General features: G+C 37.0%; 1 protein-coding gene across 4 annotated transcripts in view; it reads left to right on the forward strand.

The window, feature by feature from the left end:
- The window catches only part of GALNT13 (polypeptide N-acetylgalactosaminyltransferase 13), a 544,226-nt gene that overhangs the window by 307,841 nt on the left and 220,326 nt on the right, over window positions 1-16,059 (forward strand). The gene's annotated exons all lie outside the window — the stretch shown is intronic.

Genomic DNA, 16,059 nt, shown 5'->3' on the forward strand with positions numbered 1-16,059 from the left:
TTTCTGGTAGCATCTTTAGGATTCTCTATGTATAGTATCATGTCATCTGCAAACAGTGACAGCTTTACTTCTTCTTTTCCGATTTGGATTCCTTTTATTTCTTTTTCTTCCCTGATTGCTGTGCCTAAAAATTCCAAAACTATGTTGAATAACAGTGGTGAGAGTGGGCAACCTTGTCTTGTTCCTGATCTTAGTGGAAATGGTTTTAGTTTTTCATCATTGAGAACGATGTTGGCTGTGGGTTTGTCATATATGGCCTTTATTATGTTTGAGGTAAGTTCCCTCTATGCCTACTTTTTGGAGGGTTTTTATTATAAAAGGTGTTGAATTTTGTCGAAAGCTTTTTCTGCATCTATTGAGATGATCATATGGTTTTTATCCTTCAGTTTGTTAATATGGTGTATCACATTGACAGATTTGTGTATATTGAAGAATCCTTTCATTCCTGTGATAAACCCCACTTGATCACAGTGTATGATCCTTTTAATATGCTGTTGGATTCTGTTTGCTACTATTTTGCTGAGTATTTTGTCATCTATGTTCATCAGTGACATTGGCCTGCAGTTTGCTTTTTGTGTGACGTCTTTGTCTGGTTTTCGTATCAGGGTGATGGTGGCCTCGTAGAATGAGTTTGGGAGTGATCCTCCCTCTGCTATATTTTGGAAGAGTTTGAGAAGGATAGGTGTTAGCTCTTCTCTAAATGTTTGATAGAATTCGCCTGTGAAGCCATCTGGTCCTGGGCTTTTGTTTTTGGAAGATTTTTAATCATAGTCTCAATTTCAGTGCTTGTGATTGGTCTGTTTATATTTTCTATTTCTTCCTGGTTCAGTCTCAGAAGGTTGTGGTTTTCTAAGAATTTGTCCATTTCTTCCAGGTTGCCCATTTTATTGGCATAGAATTGCTTGTAGTACTCTCTCATGATCGTTTGTATTTCTGCAGTGTCAGTTGTTACTTCTCCTTTTTCATTTCTAATTCTATTGATTTGAGTCTTCTCCCTTTTTTTCTTGATGAGTCTGGCTATTGGTTTATCAATTTTGTTTATCTTCTCAAATATCCTGCTTTTAGTTTTATTGATCTTTGCTGTCGTTTCCTTCATTTCTTTTTCATTTATTTCCGATCTGATTTTTATGATTTCTTTCCTTCTGCTAACCATGGGGTTTTTTTGGTCTTCTTTTTTCTAATTACTTTAGGTGTAAAGTTAGGTTGTTTATCTGAGATGTTCCTTGAGGTAGGATTGTATTGCTATAAACTTCCCTCTTAGAACTGCTTTTGCTGCATCCCGTAGGTTTTGGGTCATTGTGTTTTCATTGTCATTTGTTTACAGGTATTTTTTGATTTCCTGTTTGATTCCTTCAGTGATCTCTTGATTATTAAGTAGTGTATTGCTTAGCCTCCATGTTTTGCATTTTTTACAGATTTTTTCCTGTAATTGATATCAGTCTCATAGCATTGTGTTTGGAAAAGATACTTGATACGATTTCTTAAATTTCCCAAGGCTTGATTTGTGACCCAAGATATGATCTATCCTGGAGAATGTTCCATGAGCACTTGAGAAGAAAGTGTATTCTGTTGTGTTAGGATGGAATGTCCTATAAATATCAATTAAGTCCACCTTGTTTAATGTACCATTGAAAGCTTGTGTTTCCTTATTTATTTTCATTTAGGATGACCTGTCCATTGGTGAAAGTGGGGTGTTAACGTCCCCTACTATGATTGTGTTACTGTCGATTTCCCCTTTTATGGCTGTTAGCATTTGCCTTATGTGTTGAGGTGCTCCTTTGTTGGGTTCATAAATATTTACATTTGTTATATCTTCTTCTTGGATCGATCCCTTGATCATTATGTAATGTCCTTCTTTGTCTCTTGTAATAGTATTTATTTTAAAGTCTATTTTGTCTGATATGAGAATTGCTACTCCACCTTTCTTTTGATTTCCATTTGCATGGAATAGCTTTTTCCATCCCCTCACTTTCAGTCTGTATGGGTCTCTAGGTCTAAGGTGGGTCTCTTGTAGACAGCATATATACGGGTCTTGTTTTTGTATCCATTTAGCCAGTCTATGTCTTTTGGTTGGAGCATTTAATACATTTACATTTAAGGTAGTTATCAATATTGTATGTTCCTTTTACCGTTTTCTTAATTGTTTTGGGTTTGTTATTGTAAATGTTTCCCTTCTCTTGTGTTTCTGTCCTAGAGAAGTTCCTTTAGCATTTGTTGTAAAGTTGGTTTGGTGGTGCTGAATTCTCTTATCTTTTGCTTGTCTGTAAAGGTTTTGATTTCTCTGTCGAATCTGAATGAGATCCTTGCTGGGTAGAGTAATCTTGGTTGTAGGTTTTTCCCTTTCATCACTTTAAATATGTCCTGCCACTCCCTTCTGGCTTGCAGAGTTTCTGCTGTTAACCTTATGGGGAGTCCCTTGTATGTTATTTGTTGTTTTTCCCTTGCTGCTTTTACTATTTTTTCTTTATATTTCATTTTTGATAGTTTGATTAATATGTGTCTTGGAATGTTTCTCCTTGAATTTATCCTGTATGGGACTCTCTGCACTTCCTCGACTTGATTGACTATTTCCTTTCCCATATTAGGGAAGTTTTCAACTATAATCTCTTCAAATATTTTCTCAGTCCCTTTCTTTTCCTCTTATTCTTCTGGGACCTCTGTAATTCAAATGTTGGTGAGTTTAATGTTGTCTCAGAGGTCTCTGAGACTTTCCTCAATTCTTTTCATTCTTTTTTCTTTATTCTGCTCTGCAGTAGTTATTTCCACTATTTTATCTTCCAGGTGACTTATCCATTCTTCTGCCTCCATTATTCTGCTATTGAGTCCTTCTAGAGCATTTTTAACTTCATTTATTGTGTTGTTCATCATTGTTTGTTTGCTCTTTAGTTTTTCCCGGTCCTTATTAAACGTTTCTTGTATTTTCTTCATTTTATTTCCAAGGTTTTGGATCATCTTTACCATCATTACTCTGAATTCTTTTTCTGGTAGACTATTTCCTCTTCATTTGTTTGGTCTGGTGGGTTTTTACCTTGCTCCTTCATCAGCTGTGTGTTCTCTGTATTCTCATTTTGCTTAACTTACTGTGTTTGGAGTCTCCATTTTGCAGGCTGCAAGTTCATAGTTCCCGTTGTTTTTGGTGTCTGCCCCCAGTGGCTAAGGTTGGTTCAGTGGGTTGTGGACGGGACTAATGCTTGTGTTCTGGTTAGTGGGGCTGGATCTTGTCGTTCTGGTGGGCAGGTCCGCATCCGGTGGTGTGTTTTGTGGTGTCTGTGACCTTATTATGATTTTAGGCAGCCTCTCTGCTAATAGATGGGGTTGTGTTCCTGTCTTGCTAGTTGTTTGGCATAGGGTGTCCAGTACTGTAGCTTGCTGGTCGTTAAGTTGAGCTGTGTCTTAGCGTTGAGATGAAGATCTCTGGGAGAGCTTTCGCCGTTTGATAGTACGTGGAGCCAGGAGGTGTCTGGTGGACTAGTGTCCTGATCTCAGCTCTCCCACGTCATAGGCACAGGCCTGACACCCAGCCGGAGCACCAAGACCCTGTCAGCCACACGGCTCAGAAGAAAAGGGAGAATAAAAAAGAAAGAAGGAAAAAAATACAATAAAATAAAATAAAGTTATTGAAATAAAAAATAAGAAATAATTATTAAAAATTAAAAAATTTAAAAAGTAATAATAAAGAAAAAAAGAAAGAAGAGAGCAACCAAACCAAAAAACAAATCCACAAATGATAACAAGCACTAAAAACTATACTAAAAAAAAAAAATAACGGACAAACAGAACCCTACGACAAATGGTAAAAGCAAAGCTATACACAGAAAATCACACAAAGAAGCATACACATACACACTCAGAAAAAGAGAAAAAGGAAAAAATTATATATATAGTTGCTCCCAAAGTCCACCGCCTCAATTTTGGGATGATTCGTTGTCTATTCAGGTATTCAACAGATGCAGGGTACATCAAGTTGATTGTGGAGATTTAATCCACTGCTCCTGAGGCTGCTGGGAGAAATTTCCCTTTCTCTTCTTTGCACAGCTCCTGGGGTTCACCTTGGGGTTTGGCCCCGCCTCTGCATGTAGGTTGCCTGAGGGCATCTGTTCCCTCTCAGACAGGACGGGGTTAAAGGAGCAGCTGATTCAGGGGCTCTGGCTCACTCAGGCAGGGGGGAGGGAGGGGTATGGATGTGGGGCAAGCCTGCGGCGGCAGAGGCCGATGTGACGTTGCACCAGCCTGAGGCGCACCGTGTGTTCTCCCAGGGAAGTTGTCCCTGGATCACAGGACCCTGGCAGTGGCAGGCTGCACAGGCTCCCAGGAGGGGAGGTGTGGAGAGTGACCTGTGCGTGCACACAGGCTTCTTGGTGGCGGCAGCAGCAGCCTTAGCATTTCATGCCCATCTCTGGGGTCCGTGCTGATAGCCATGGCTCACGCCCATCTCTAGAGCTCGTTTAGGCCGTGCTCTGAATCCCCTCTCCTCGTGCACCCTGAAACAATAGCCTCTTGACTGTTACACAGTTCCAGACTTTTTCCCAGACTCCCTCCTGGCTAGCTGTTGGGCATTAGCCCCCTTCAGGCTCTGTTCACGCAGCCAACCCCAGTCCTCTGTCTGGGATCTGACCTCCGAAGCCCGAGCCTCAGCTCTCAGCCCCACTCGTCCCAGCGGGCAAGCAGACAAGCCTCTTGGGCTGGTGAGTGCAGGTTGGCACTCGTCCTCCGTGCGGGAGTCTCTCCGCTCTGCCCTCTACACCCTTGTTGCTGCGCTATCCTCCGTGGCTCTGAAGCTTCCCCCCTCTGCCACCCACAGTCTCTGCCCGTGAAGGGGCTTCCTAGTGTGTGGAAACCTTTCCTCCTTCACAGCTCCCTCCCACTGGTGCCGGTCCCATCCCTATTCTTTTGTCTGTTTTTTCTTTTTTCTTTTGCCCTACCCAGGTATGTGAGGAGTTTCTTGCCTTTTGGGAAGTCTGAGGTCTTCTGCCAGCATTCAGTAGGTGTCTGTAGGAGTTGTTCCACATGTGGATGTATTTCTTATGTATTTGTGGGGAGGAAGGTGATCTCCACGTCTTACTCTTCCTCCATCTTGAAGGTCTACCCCACTGCATTCTTCCTGATATAGACTTGTACTCTGAAACCCCATCCATCACAATTCACTCTGGATATAGAGCCCCACTTGACCAATTGAACTTTCTTTCGTTATCTATAACTCCATCTTTCCTCAAGAATATATGGTTTATAATATATATATGTATGCACTTGATACACAAATGAATATTTTATATTCAGAGAATCCTTTAGCTAGAAAGTCTCATTAGAAGAATACTGAGAAGAAAGGGTTCTTTTCTGGGAACATTTCAGACCTTTTCTTGAAAACAGTAGCTATAGTATGATAGGGAGTTTTCCACACACTTCAGAATGACTCCATTCTCGATAGTTAAGTAGGTTACATTGAAACTGGAAAATGTTTGACACAGTGAAAACCCAAATTTTGCAATGTGGTCATAATCATGCAAAAGATGTAAATGCACAAAAACCAGAAAAAAAAAAACCCTTGTGAAAATGAAAAAAAAGAGAAGGAAAAGGGAATAAATACATAAAATGTTCTGGGAGTTTAGGAGAGTGAACAGTTGGATATCCGTGCAGGAAATACAGTTTCATTGAGGAAGTGTGACTTGAGTCCTACCATGAATAATGTGTGTGAGCACTTCAGGGAAGACAGCATTCCAAATATGAGGAATTCTAGAGATTGAGGAAGATAAAGGCATGAGAGAGCTTTGTTTCCTGAAGGAACTTTGAGATGTTCAGTATTGTAGAAGAGTTAAATGACATGGTGAGAGGAGAAGGTGACATGTGTGAGACTAAGCCAGGAAGAGCCTTTAGATTTTAACATTAGGCAGCGAAAAGCCATCAAAACATTTGAATAAAGGAGTGGCTGCTTAGATCTGCATTCTGATCTGCAATGAGAAGGATATACTTTGGGGGTCAAAATGTCCCCCAAATGCACCATATTGATGCCATGCAATAACTTAGAGAAGGGATGATAGTCTATGCAGAGGACATAGTAACAGTGAAGGACAAGAAAGATACTGAGGGAGGAATCATCAGGATTGGTGACTCATGATGTCAACATCACCACCATAATGTCAACATCAAAGTTTCTGCCTGTGAACCTGTACGGTGGTTTCATTGTCTAAGAGAAGTGAAACCTATAAGGCTTAGGGTGGTCAGTTGACTTGGATAAGGCCATGAATGAGGACAGAAGCAAAGCTTGTTCCAGATTCCAGGCCTTATTGAAATCAGTGTTATTTTCACTAACAAATGTGAGAGTTTAAACTTATGAATGACAATAGTGAGTAATTTTGTTGCAAAGTCACTTTAATTATAGTTACTGCATTCAACAAGCACATTCATTTTAGACAACTCACTGTTAAGTACTTTCAATAGCATGAAAGAATTATATTCAGAGGTCATAGAAAGAGAACAACCTTCTAAATTCATGTTCCAAAACAACAAAGGCCACAACACTTACTTGAATGGTGTTCTTTTACTTCTAGATACAGAGTTGAATTATAGTTCATTTCCAAAAATGAGAGTTCTTCACAATAGAAAAAATATAAAACTTGCTTGTACAGTGCTTATTTTTATGTGCTGGAAAAAAGAGATTGTTTAGCAACTGTTGACATGGAAGTAACTCCAGTGGGAGTATACGGTTGCCATTTATTTGGTAGAAATTAGACTTATGATAAGTTTTATTTTTTAATATAAAGCAGATGTCAACTTAGTGTACCCAGTCTGTTAAAGTCAAGATAAGTCAGCTTAAACCCAAAAGAATCGTCCTCCCAAGATTTACTCAGTTCCCTGGTAGACATTCTTTTGTGATTGCTTTTGTGACTGCTTTCTCAGTTCCTCACAGTGCAATCCAGATACTACACCTGGCTTCTTTCTTAAATGAGAGACATACTTATGTAATTACCAATGCAGTGCATTTATGAGTAGGGCAAATTTAATGGATAATAGGAAGGGAGGTGGGGTTGCATTATAACATTGTAGTCAAATATGAATTTTAGACATAACTCATCTTTACAACATCTTGCAGTTGTCACATCACTGAGGAAAGTCCACTGGCCACTTTAGCCTCTCATCATTTTACTTGCTCATCTCCTCTCCCTAGTCCCTTTTTACTCCTTTCTTTAGTCTTTCCCACCTCAAGTGCCCACCCCCCTGGAGCAAAGCAAAATTTCCCCTCACCTCATTCAAAGCAATTAATGTTTTCCGGGAATGCATACCTTCAGGCTCCCCAAGTACCTATTCTAAGAATTCTCCCTAACAAAGGCAGTTTCTTCTCTAAATGAGAAAGGGCCTTATCCTATCAGGAAAGAGGTTGAATAGCAGCTATTAAAGTCAGATTTCCAGGGTTTGAAACCCAGCTCTGTCACTTAGAAGCAAGTTACTTAACTGATCTGAACATTATGTTATTATCAAATGGGAGTAATTTAGACTATTATAAGCATTGTAATTATAATTATTATAAGAATAATTATTATATGATTATTATATAATAATTATTAATGATTATTATAAGAATATTATAAGGACTCCACAAAAGATCACCAGAATAACCACCACCTTAACAGACAGTTCTGATGAGTTCTAGTAGTCTTGGAAAGAGAGGCCACGTTAGAGATTTATCGAGATTGGGGATCTGGGTTTAAGTGGCTTAAGACTGGTCTTTTAATGCAGGAATCTTATTGAGCCTGGTCAGTGTGTGATGTAATAGTTTAGGATTGGTGGACATATTGAGGAAAAAGTCTTGAGGTCAACTGATAAGCAGTTTGTTTAGTTAAGATACACATTGTCCTGAGAAGACAACCAAGCAACATACTCTCCTTAAAAGGGGATTGTTTGAGCAATTAATTGTTTGAATAAATTTATTTTCTGGAAGTTCTTGAAGCATGTAGTGAAGCTATTTATGAGTTCATAGCCTTCTCTTAGTTCTGATATTTAACCTGTGGGGTTGCAGGAGATTTCAGTTCTCAGGGTCAAATGAGATGATACATAGAAAACATATAGTACAATGTCTGCTACGTAACTAAGAGTTCAGTAAATGTTCGCCACTTAGTACTAGCTTTCTTATTATGATGTTTCTTAAATCAGAGCTTGACTACAGGAGGAGATGGCCTAACCGTAGCTGAGGAATGCAGGATTTGATCATCAGACCGACCTATAGGGTGGGGATCTATTCCAGCTTTGGTAATAGGAGGGAACACAAGTTGATAGACTTAACTCATGGATATTCAAGAGCAGGCAAGAAGCAGAGATCTCAGCAGAAACTGACCCTTTGAGATCTTCCAGCAGAAAATAATAAGCAGAGATTAAGGTGAGCAGGAAGATTTAATAGCAAGCAGCCACAGCCAGCAACAGAAATTTCAGATTACGGCAATAAATGATATTTATTTATTTATTTATTTATTTATTTATTTATTTAATCAGTCATCAATTTTATACACATCAGTGTATACATGTCAATCCCAATCGCCCAATTCAGCACACCACCATCCCCACCCCACCGCGGTTTTCCCCCCTTGGTGTCCATACGTTTGTTCTCTACATCTGTGTCTCAACTTCTGCCCGGCAAACCGGTTCATCAATAATAAATGATTTAAAAGAACTAAAAGGGAAAGAGGCAGGACCTTTATTCCACACTGCTACACTGGACAAAGAAGTAAACAGTTCTCAAGCCAGGATGGTCTAGACACCAGACCTGTTATTGAAAATGCATTGGAAGCAAGGAATAAAAGGGATGCTTGGCCACAGAAACTAAGAATAAAAGACAAGTTAATATAGCTATGGTCAGAATCCTATCAGCAGCAAGGCTGAGCCAAATAATTATAAGACCTTATCTCTAATATTTCATATAGTGCTTGATAATATAAGAATAGTATAATAATAAATTACATTCATATAATTCCTTAATAATTCCATTTGTTTCCTCAAAAGTCCTGTGATATAGATATGGCAAGCAGTTTTACTCCAGTTTAGGTGATGACAGAACTGAAACTTCAAGAGTTTGCTCATAGATCCTAATGGCAGAATGAGGAGATAAACATAGATTTTCCAGACACAGAGCCTCCTCCAGTATATCAAAATAGAATGATGTTACTTATGTTTGAGGGGATGTGTTATAATAAAATGACTTGCAGACCAATTTTCTGATACTCCTCCCCTTTCCTATCCCTAGCTCATTTATTTGCCCTGGCTCTAGAAGCTTGAAAACCAAAACCAACTGAAAATATAAAAAGATGTAGAAAAACTGGTATTTCTACACCTCTAGTTCAGATTATAATAGTGTAGAACTATGGTTGGGGGACTTCCATGGTGGCACAGTGGTTAAGAATCTGGCTGCCAGTGCAGGGGACACGGGTTCGAGCCCTGGTCCAGTAAGATCCCACATGCTGCGGAGCAACTAAGCCCGTGCGCCACAACTACTGAGCCTGCGCTCTAGAGCCCGTGAGTCACAACTATTGAGCCCTCGTGCTCCACAACAAGAGAAGCCACTGCAATGAGGAAGCCTGCGCACCGCAACAAAGAGTATCCCCTGCTCACCGCAACTAGAGAAAGCCCATGCACAACAACGAAGACCCAACACAGCCAAAATTTAATAAATAAATAAATAAATTGATTTTTAAAAACTACGATTAGGAAGTTAATCTGATAATTAGTACAATAGCCTGCCTCTTGGTGAAGTTTTCATGCGTCAACCCCTTACTAAATATATTTTGTGATATGCAGAAGTCTAGTTTCTGGAGACACAGAGATAAATAAGATTAACCTTCCCTCTTCTTTTTAAGAAGCCCCTAGTCTACTGGATTAGATGTATTTGTTGTGAAAGAGTATAATAAGTAAAAGGATTGAGGCATATATGAAGTACAAGGTTGGGGGAGGGGCTGAGTAGTCTTCTCTGGGATTAGGGAAGTAGAGAGAAAGAAATTCCCTGGCTCCCTGTTCCTCCTTTCTGCTGCACAGCGCTCTCCACCCAAGGTCCTCATGGCATATTTCAAACAGAAACTGACAAGCAGGGGCGTCTTGGAAGAGCATCCTGCTCAATAACTCTCCTGCTCCGCCCACCCCAATACTTAGAAGAAAACAGAAGGAGCAAAGAGTAGATCTGATAGCAAATAGGCAAAGGATGAGTACAGGGTCTACCTGGATGTTAAAATAAAGGTGATTGGGACAGGTGAATAACAATTTGATTTTGTAAAAACAGAAAAAAAATTGAAATAGTCAAGTAATTATGACTTACAGGAACTTACTTTTGGAAGGTTTAACACAATGGAAGTACAAATCAACATATAGAAACCCATGCAAAATTAAGTGCTTCATTTTACTGAGGCACCAAGCTTTCAATTATGAAAGAAACACTTTCCTGTTGCCCAAGTTTTCTTTGCAGGGGTGCATTGGAAAATGATGGAATTTCTCTCTGTGAATATAAATGTTAATGATGGGGATACATGGAAACCACACATAATTCTGCACGGTTCAGTGCAATTCCCACAGCTCTTAAAAATAAGTATATAGAGGACTTGTAAGTCTTTATTTTAAATCACTGTTATTACTCTTCTTTGTTTGAGGCAGTTAAAGGTATTCACTGAGCAGCAATCCAAAAAGGCATGCAAACTACAGTGTTGACAGCCTTTGTTTGGAGTCCAAAATGCACTGTGTCTAACTAAACCACTGTGTCATTATGGATCCTTTATGATTTCCCATTCTCATCTTATAGTCAGTTTTTCTTTGATATGGCATGTTGTGTTCAGTAGCTTATCTGAAATCATCAATATGGTTTTGAAAAGGATAAAATCAAATTGTAACAGTCTGTGTTCCCATAATGTGTGCATAGCCAAAGGAAAAGATGGTAAGTAGGTACACTATCTCACTGTTTCCATGTTCCAGACAGTGGAAAAATGATTCTACCCCCGAATTATCTCCAAAGAAGAGCAGTTGCATTTATTTCTCATATATTTACAAATCAACAGCTGATATACAGAAAACTGAATGAACATTAATATGTATCCAGATGACAGAAGAGATTGTAAATGAAGTAGAGACTTTCTGACTCCAGTACTTATAATTAAAGGAAATAGTGCCTTATTTTAGTTCATATAAACACAAAAAGAGATACTAACCTTATACATCCTATTTTAAAATGTTGATGTAAGCAAAAAGAAGGTTTTACGTACATATATATGTATGTATATCATATCACTGTTTCTGTTAAATACATTTAGGTAACAGTTGTCAGCTTTGGCTGCACATTTAAATCCCCAGGAGAGATTTCTTTTTAATCCCATTACCCATGGCCATACCCCAGACCCCTAAATCAGAATCTCTGTGGCTGAAACCCACATATCAGTAATTTTTCTTCAAGCTCATGGGATGATTCCTATGTGCAACTAAGAATTAGAGCCAGAGATAAATTATTACAGAATTAAAAGGAAATAAACTTTCATTTTCTTTCAACTATTATAGATTTAGAATGTCAAAATATAGTGCAAATATGAAATGCTGCTGTGATAAAGCTTATGATCTTATTGGAATACCAGATTTCAGGACCTTAATTTGAGTATTGGGTATCAGATATTCCTTTCAAATTGATGAAAATTGCTGTTGCAGTCTGCCACTTTTACTCTCAAAGTTAATTACATATACATTGTGTTCCCACAATTATGTCAAATTTTCCAGTTCTATTTAGATGTTTACATAAAAGAGAAATAATGTCTTTGAAAGACAGGTTGCTAAGAGTATTTGATCTATATGTACCTAATTTCAATGAAAGCTGTCTTTCTATGCTTAGTTTTAATAAAATGATCCTAGGAGAATCTACTTCTCTTTTTGACTTAAAGATAAATATTTATAAAGATATAAATTATTTAAAAAAGCATAAAAATGCTTTTTTTCTAATTTTTCAGACACCAACAACATCATTTAAGACATCTAGCATATAATATGGAGCAGAAATCATTACTATTACTAATATTATTAAATAATAAATTATTTTATTAGTGGTATTATTTATTACTTTATTATGCAGAGTATTGAACTAGCTCTGTGACTTGAGACTTGTATTCTGTGAAACAGATATTTGAATTAGTCAACTTTGAAAGTCCTTTGCAATTCCACCTTTTGGAGATTCTGAGCTTTACTCTGCTGTGGAGACCAAGCAATGTCTACCACACATTTCAGAGTACATACTTTAATCTTATTATGAGAGATGTAAAAGCTGAGGTGAACAGTGGTGAAATTCTTCCTGTAATACCACAGAGAAGAAGTTTGTCATGTGTGAGGGTGAAGAGATTATTAGAGAAGTCCAAACTATCTATTTATTTTAAGTACTTACCTCCACCTACATCATATAGGTTCCTTGTTTTGTTTTGTTTGTTTTTAACTATTTCTGGAAAAATCAGCCAGTTAAAAAAACTCTGCCAGTTTAGATACTAAAGGCATTAAAAAAAAAAAAATTTGAAAAAATCAAACAACACTTTAGTACTTATCTGTGGCTAAAGAAAAAATTATTGTATTCACCTGTTTTAAGTGTACGCTTTATACCTTTTATATGTCTGAAATCAGGATGAGTTTTACAATTAATGATTAGTTACAAACATTGTCTACCAGCTGGCAGTTGTCATGTAGGCAATATTCCTTAAGCTTGTGTGAATGTGGTCATGGCCGTTTACATAGTCAAACTTCAACTAAGTTATGTGCACTATTTGTACTGTATGTGTAGAGTTTGTCATTCAACATTTCTTCAGAAAGATTACAATATGATTCAGTATTAGAACAAAAAGTTATTGTCTGAACAGAAAGGCAAGGAAACAGTGGCAAAAATTATATTTCATTTGATGAAGCCAATATTTATGGTTGGAGCAATGACTGCAATTTCATATTTTCTTGTTAATCAACAGCTGACTGATTTATAGAGCCTTGTTGCTTATCATGTCAACTCAGGACCAGCAGTGTCCACATCACCAGGCATCTTATTAGAAATTCAGAACCTTGGGCCCATCCCAGATCTACTAAATCAGAATCTGAATTTTATCAAGATCCCAACATAATTCTTTTGCAGCTAGAAGTTTACAAAGCACAGCTTTATAGTACCACTGAGGAGACTCACAAGATGAAGTTGTTTTGTATTTTGTTACTGAGGTATGTGCTAAATGCATGCCTCTCATTTGTTAAGCAATACAACCTAAAGCTGGAGAAATCCCCTTAGAATAGATGAAAGAAACTTCAAAGCAACAAGAAACTCGTGTGACTGATTTATAAGCAAGCCTGAAAATATTGATAGGAATCTATGTCCAAATAAGTTTAAAAGCTTTTTCTATAGGCTTTACTTAGGTATTGAATAGAGCCTATTCAAGATAAGAAAGCATTATATTTTAGTTTATTTGACAACATTTTTCTAGTGGAACGTAAAATTTTTCCTAGTGAAACATTTTTCTTTCCTAGTGGAACATAAAATCATGATGTATCTAACCCTAGGTGAAACAATAGGTTTGATGTATTACGGGCAATAATTCAAGTTCAGTGTGTCACAAATCCATTAAAAACCATGAAAATAAAAACTCTTGTTCATACGTATCTATGCACTTGAGATAACTGGGTAAACTGACATAGAAAATGATTAATTTGTGTAACAAGAATTATCCTATGAATTATTTTATTATTATACAAAGTTTTCTTTGTTAAATAACAGTTTACATAGGAGGAAGAGGAAGAATTAATAACATTAGCCACATTTTATTTTTATGCTACATTAAATAATGACATGGTGGAAGTTTTCTCTTAAGTAAGCAAAATAGCTACATTAATAGTAAATTAGTTCATTAGAACTTTGTCACATATTATGAATATAAAATTAACATTTGTGAGTGGACTTTTTTTAACCACAAAAATAAAGCATGCTGGAAATAGTTTAAGAAGCTGGATCCAAATGTCTGCTTTTATTTCGATATTTTAAATGATTTATCTAAGTTAATATCTCATGCATTTTTTCTTTATTAGCACTTAGTGTAACATCTGAGAGATTTAGTTTAAAAGAAATGATTTGTGTCCAAATGATACTAAGTAGACTTTATAGACTGTTATCCTTGGGTTAAACCAGTATTTGTTGACTGTTGGACAGATTTCAGCCTGCTTTTCCAGCTTTACTTCTTTATTGATGATAGTGATTATCTTTATGATACATTTTGTTCAGCATGCTGAAAGTGAAGGGGGTGTTTTGCTGAGACAGAAGAATGGAGGTTTGAGGAAAATCATGGCAAGAACCTTTCTGACTTACCAAGACAGCTTTCTTTCTTTTTTTTTTTTTTTTTAAACATCTTTATTGAAGTATAATTGCCTTACAATGGTGTGTTAGCTTCTGCTTTATAACAAAGTGAATCAGTTATACATATACAATATGTTCCCATTTCTCTTCCCTCTTGCATCTCCCTCCCTCCCACCCTCCCCATCCTGCCCCTCTAGGTGGTCACAAAGCACCGAGCTGATCTCCCTGTGCTATGCGGCTGCTTCCCACTAGTTATCTATTTTACATTTGGTAGTGTATATATGCCAAGACAGCTTTCTAAGTTCATTTAGTGATGAACTGCCTGGAGGCACAAGTCAAATGATGGTGAAGCATATAGAAACCATTTGAATCTTGCTACCAGAATGGGAAGAGATGACTATGAATCAACCTACTTTTCACCCCCTACATTTTGATTTTTCTTATATACACAGTGTCCTATATAGTGTGTCTGCTTAATGAATGTTATTCAAATAAATATATGCTGAAAAAATGTTATGGTTAGACACATGCACATTCTTATCTGGCTATATTGCAGAGCACTTCACTGAGTAGGTGATATTTTACACTGTTTTAAAAGATGATTAAAATCTCAGCAGGCATGCAGTCAGTATTTGTTTTATTACATGCCTTTGATGCCCACACTTTAGTGGATTTTTTTTCACTCACCTGTGAAGGAGACTAATTTTAACGATGCTAGTTTTGTGTCATAGATTAGGTCATTTATTGGTGGGAGGGTGTATCTGGTTCATTTTACTTTATGGAATTATTTTTAATTTTCTAGCTCTTTAGAATATTTTACAGGAAAAAATAACCTAAGGTGAATAAACGTCTATTCCTGTTCTGGATACCCAGTGACATTCTTTTTTTAATATTCTGTAATCACAGTGATTTAACATTACGTGACAGAAATGTCTAAATGTTGAAAGTTGATATGGGTGAGAGCCATCTGCATGTTAAATTTGGGGTGACCACCTAGAACATGCTGCATGTTATTTATCAAAATGTACCTTTTTCAATTGATGGCTTGAAAAGTAAAATCTGGAGTTCTTTTAACTTATAAGCAAAATTAAAAGTTTTTCTCAAAATATCAAGTTCTAAAAGTAATAACAATTATGATGTAACCTCTTACTAAATAGTGTGCTCCAGTGATCAGAAGCATCTGAATCATCTGGAAACTTTTTAAAAGCTGCATATTCTCAGGCTGCACCCCAGATCTTCTGAACCAGAATCTGCATTTTAACAAATCCCTAGGCAATTCCTCTGCACATTAAAGTTTGAGATGTTCTGGTAGCCTATACCCTTTCATAATCTCTGATTTTGATTGTATAGTACTCATTGAGAATCTGTAAAGTGTATCCTTGCCCCTAAATCTTTACCTCAAAGTAGACATGAATTATGGCATTCTCAAACAGAATAGAAAGCATACGTGACTAGATTTTAGAATAGAAAAAATCATTTCAGTTTTACAAGCTTCAAAACCCTGTGAACATATGCCTTTTTATGTTCTTAAGACTTTTTGAGTTAAACAATAATTCTTTTTCTAAACAAAGAAGACAGTTATATCTACTAAGTGAATTCATCTGTCCCTGTTGTACCTGGTCTTCTATTGATAGACTCAGAATGCTATTTTAGCTTTCTTAGACTTTTATAAATCATGCCTCTTTGTTCCCTGGAGTTAATGTAAAATTAGTCAAAAATAAAATCAGTTAAAATAATATTAATAAGTA

This window comes from Balaenoptera musculus, chromosome 7 (genome assembly GCF_009873245.2).
Source record: "Balaenoptera musculus isolate JJ_BM4_2016_0621 chromosome 7, mBalMus1.pri.v3, whole genome shotgun sequence".
NCBI lineage: Eukaryota > Metazoa > Chordata > Mammalia > Artiodactyla > Balaenopteridae > Balaenoptera > Balaenoptera musculus.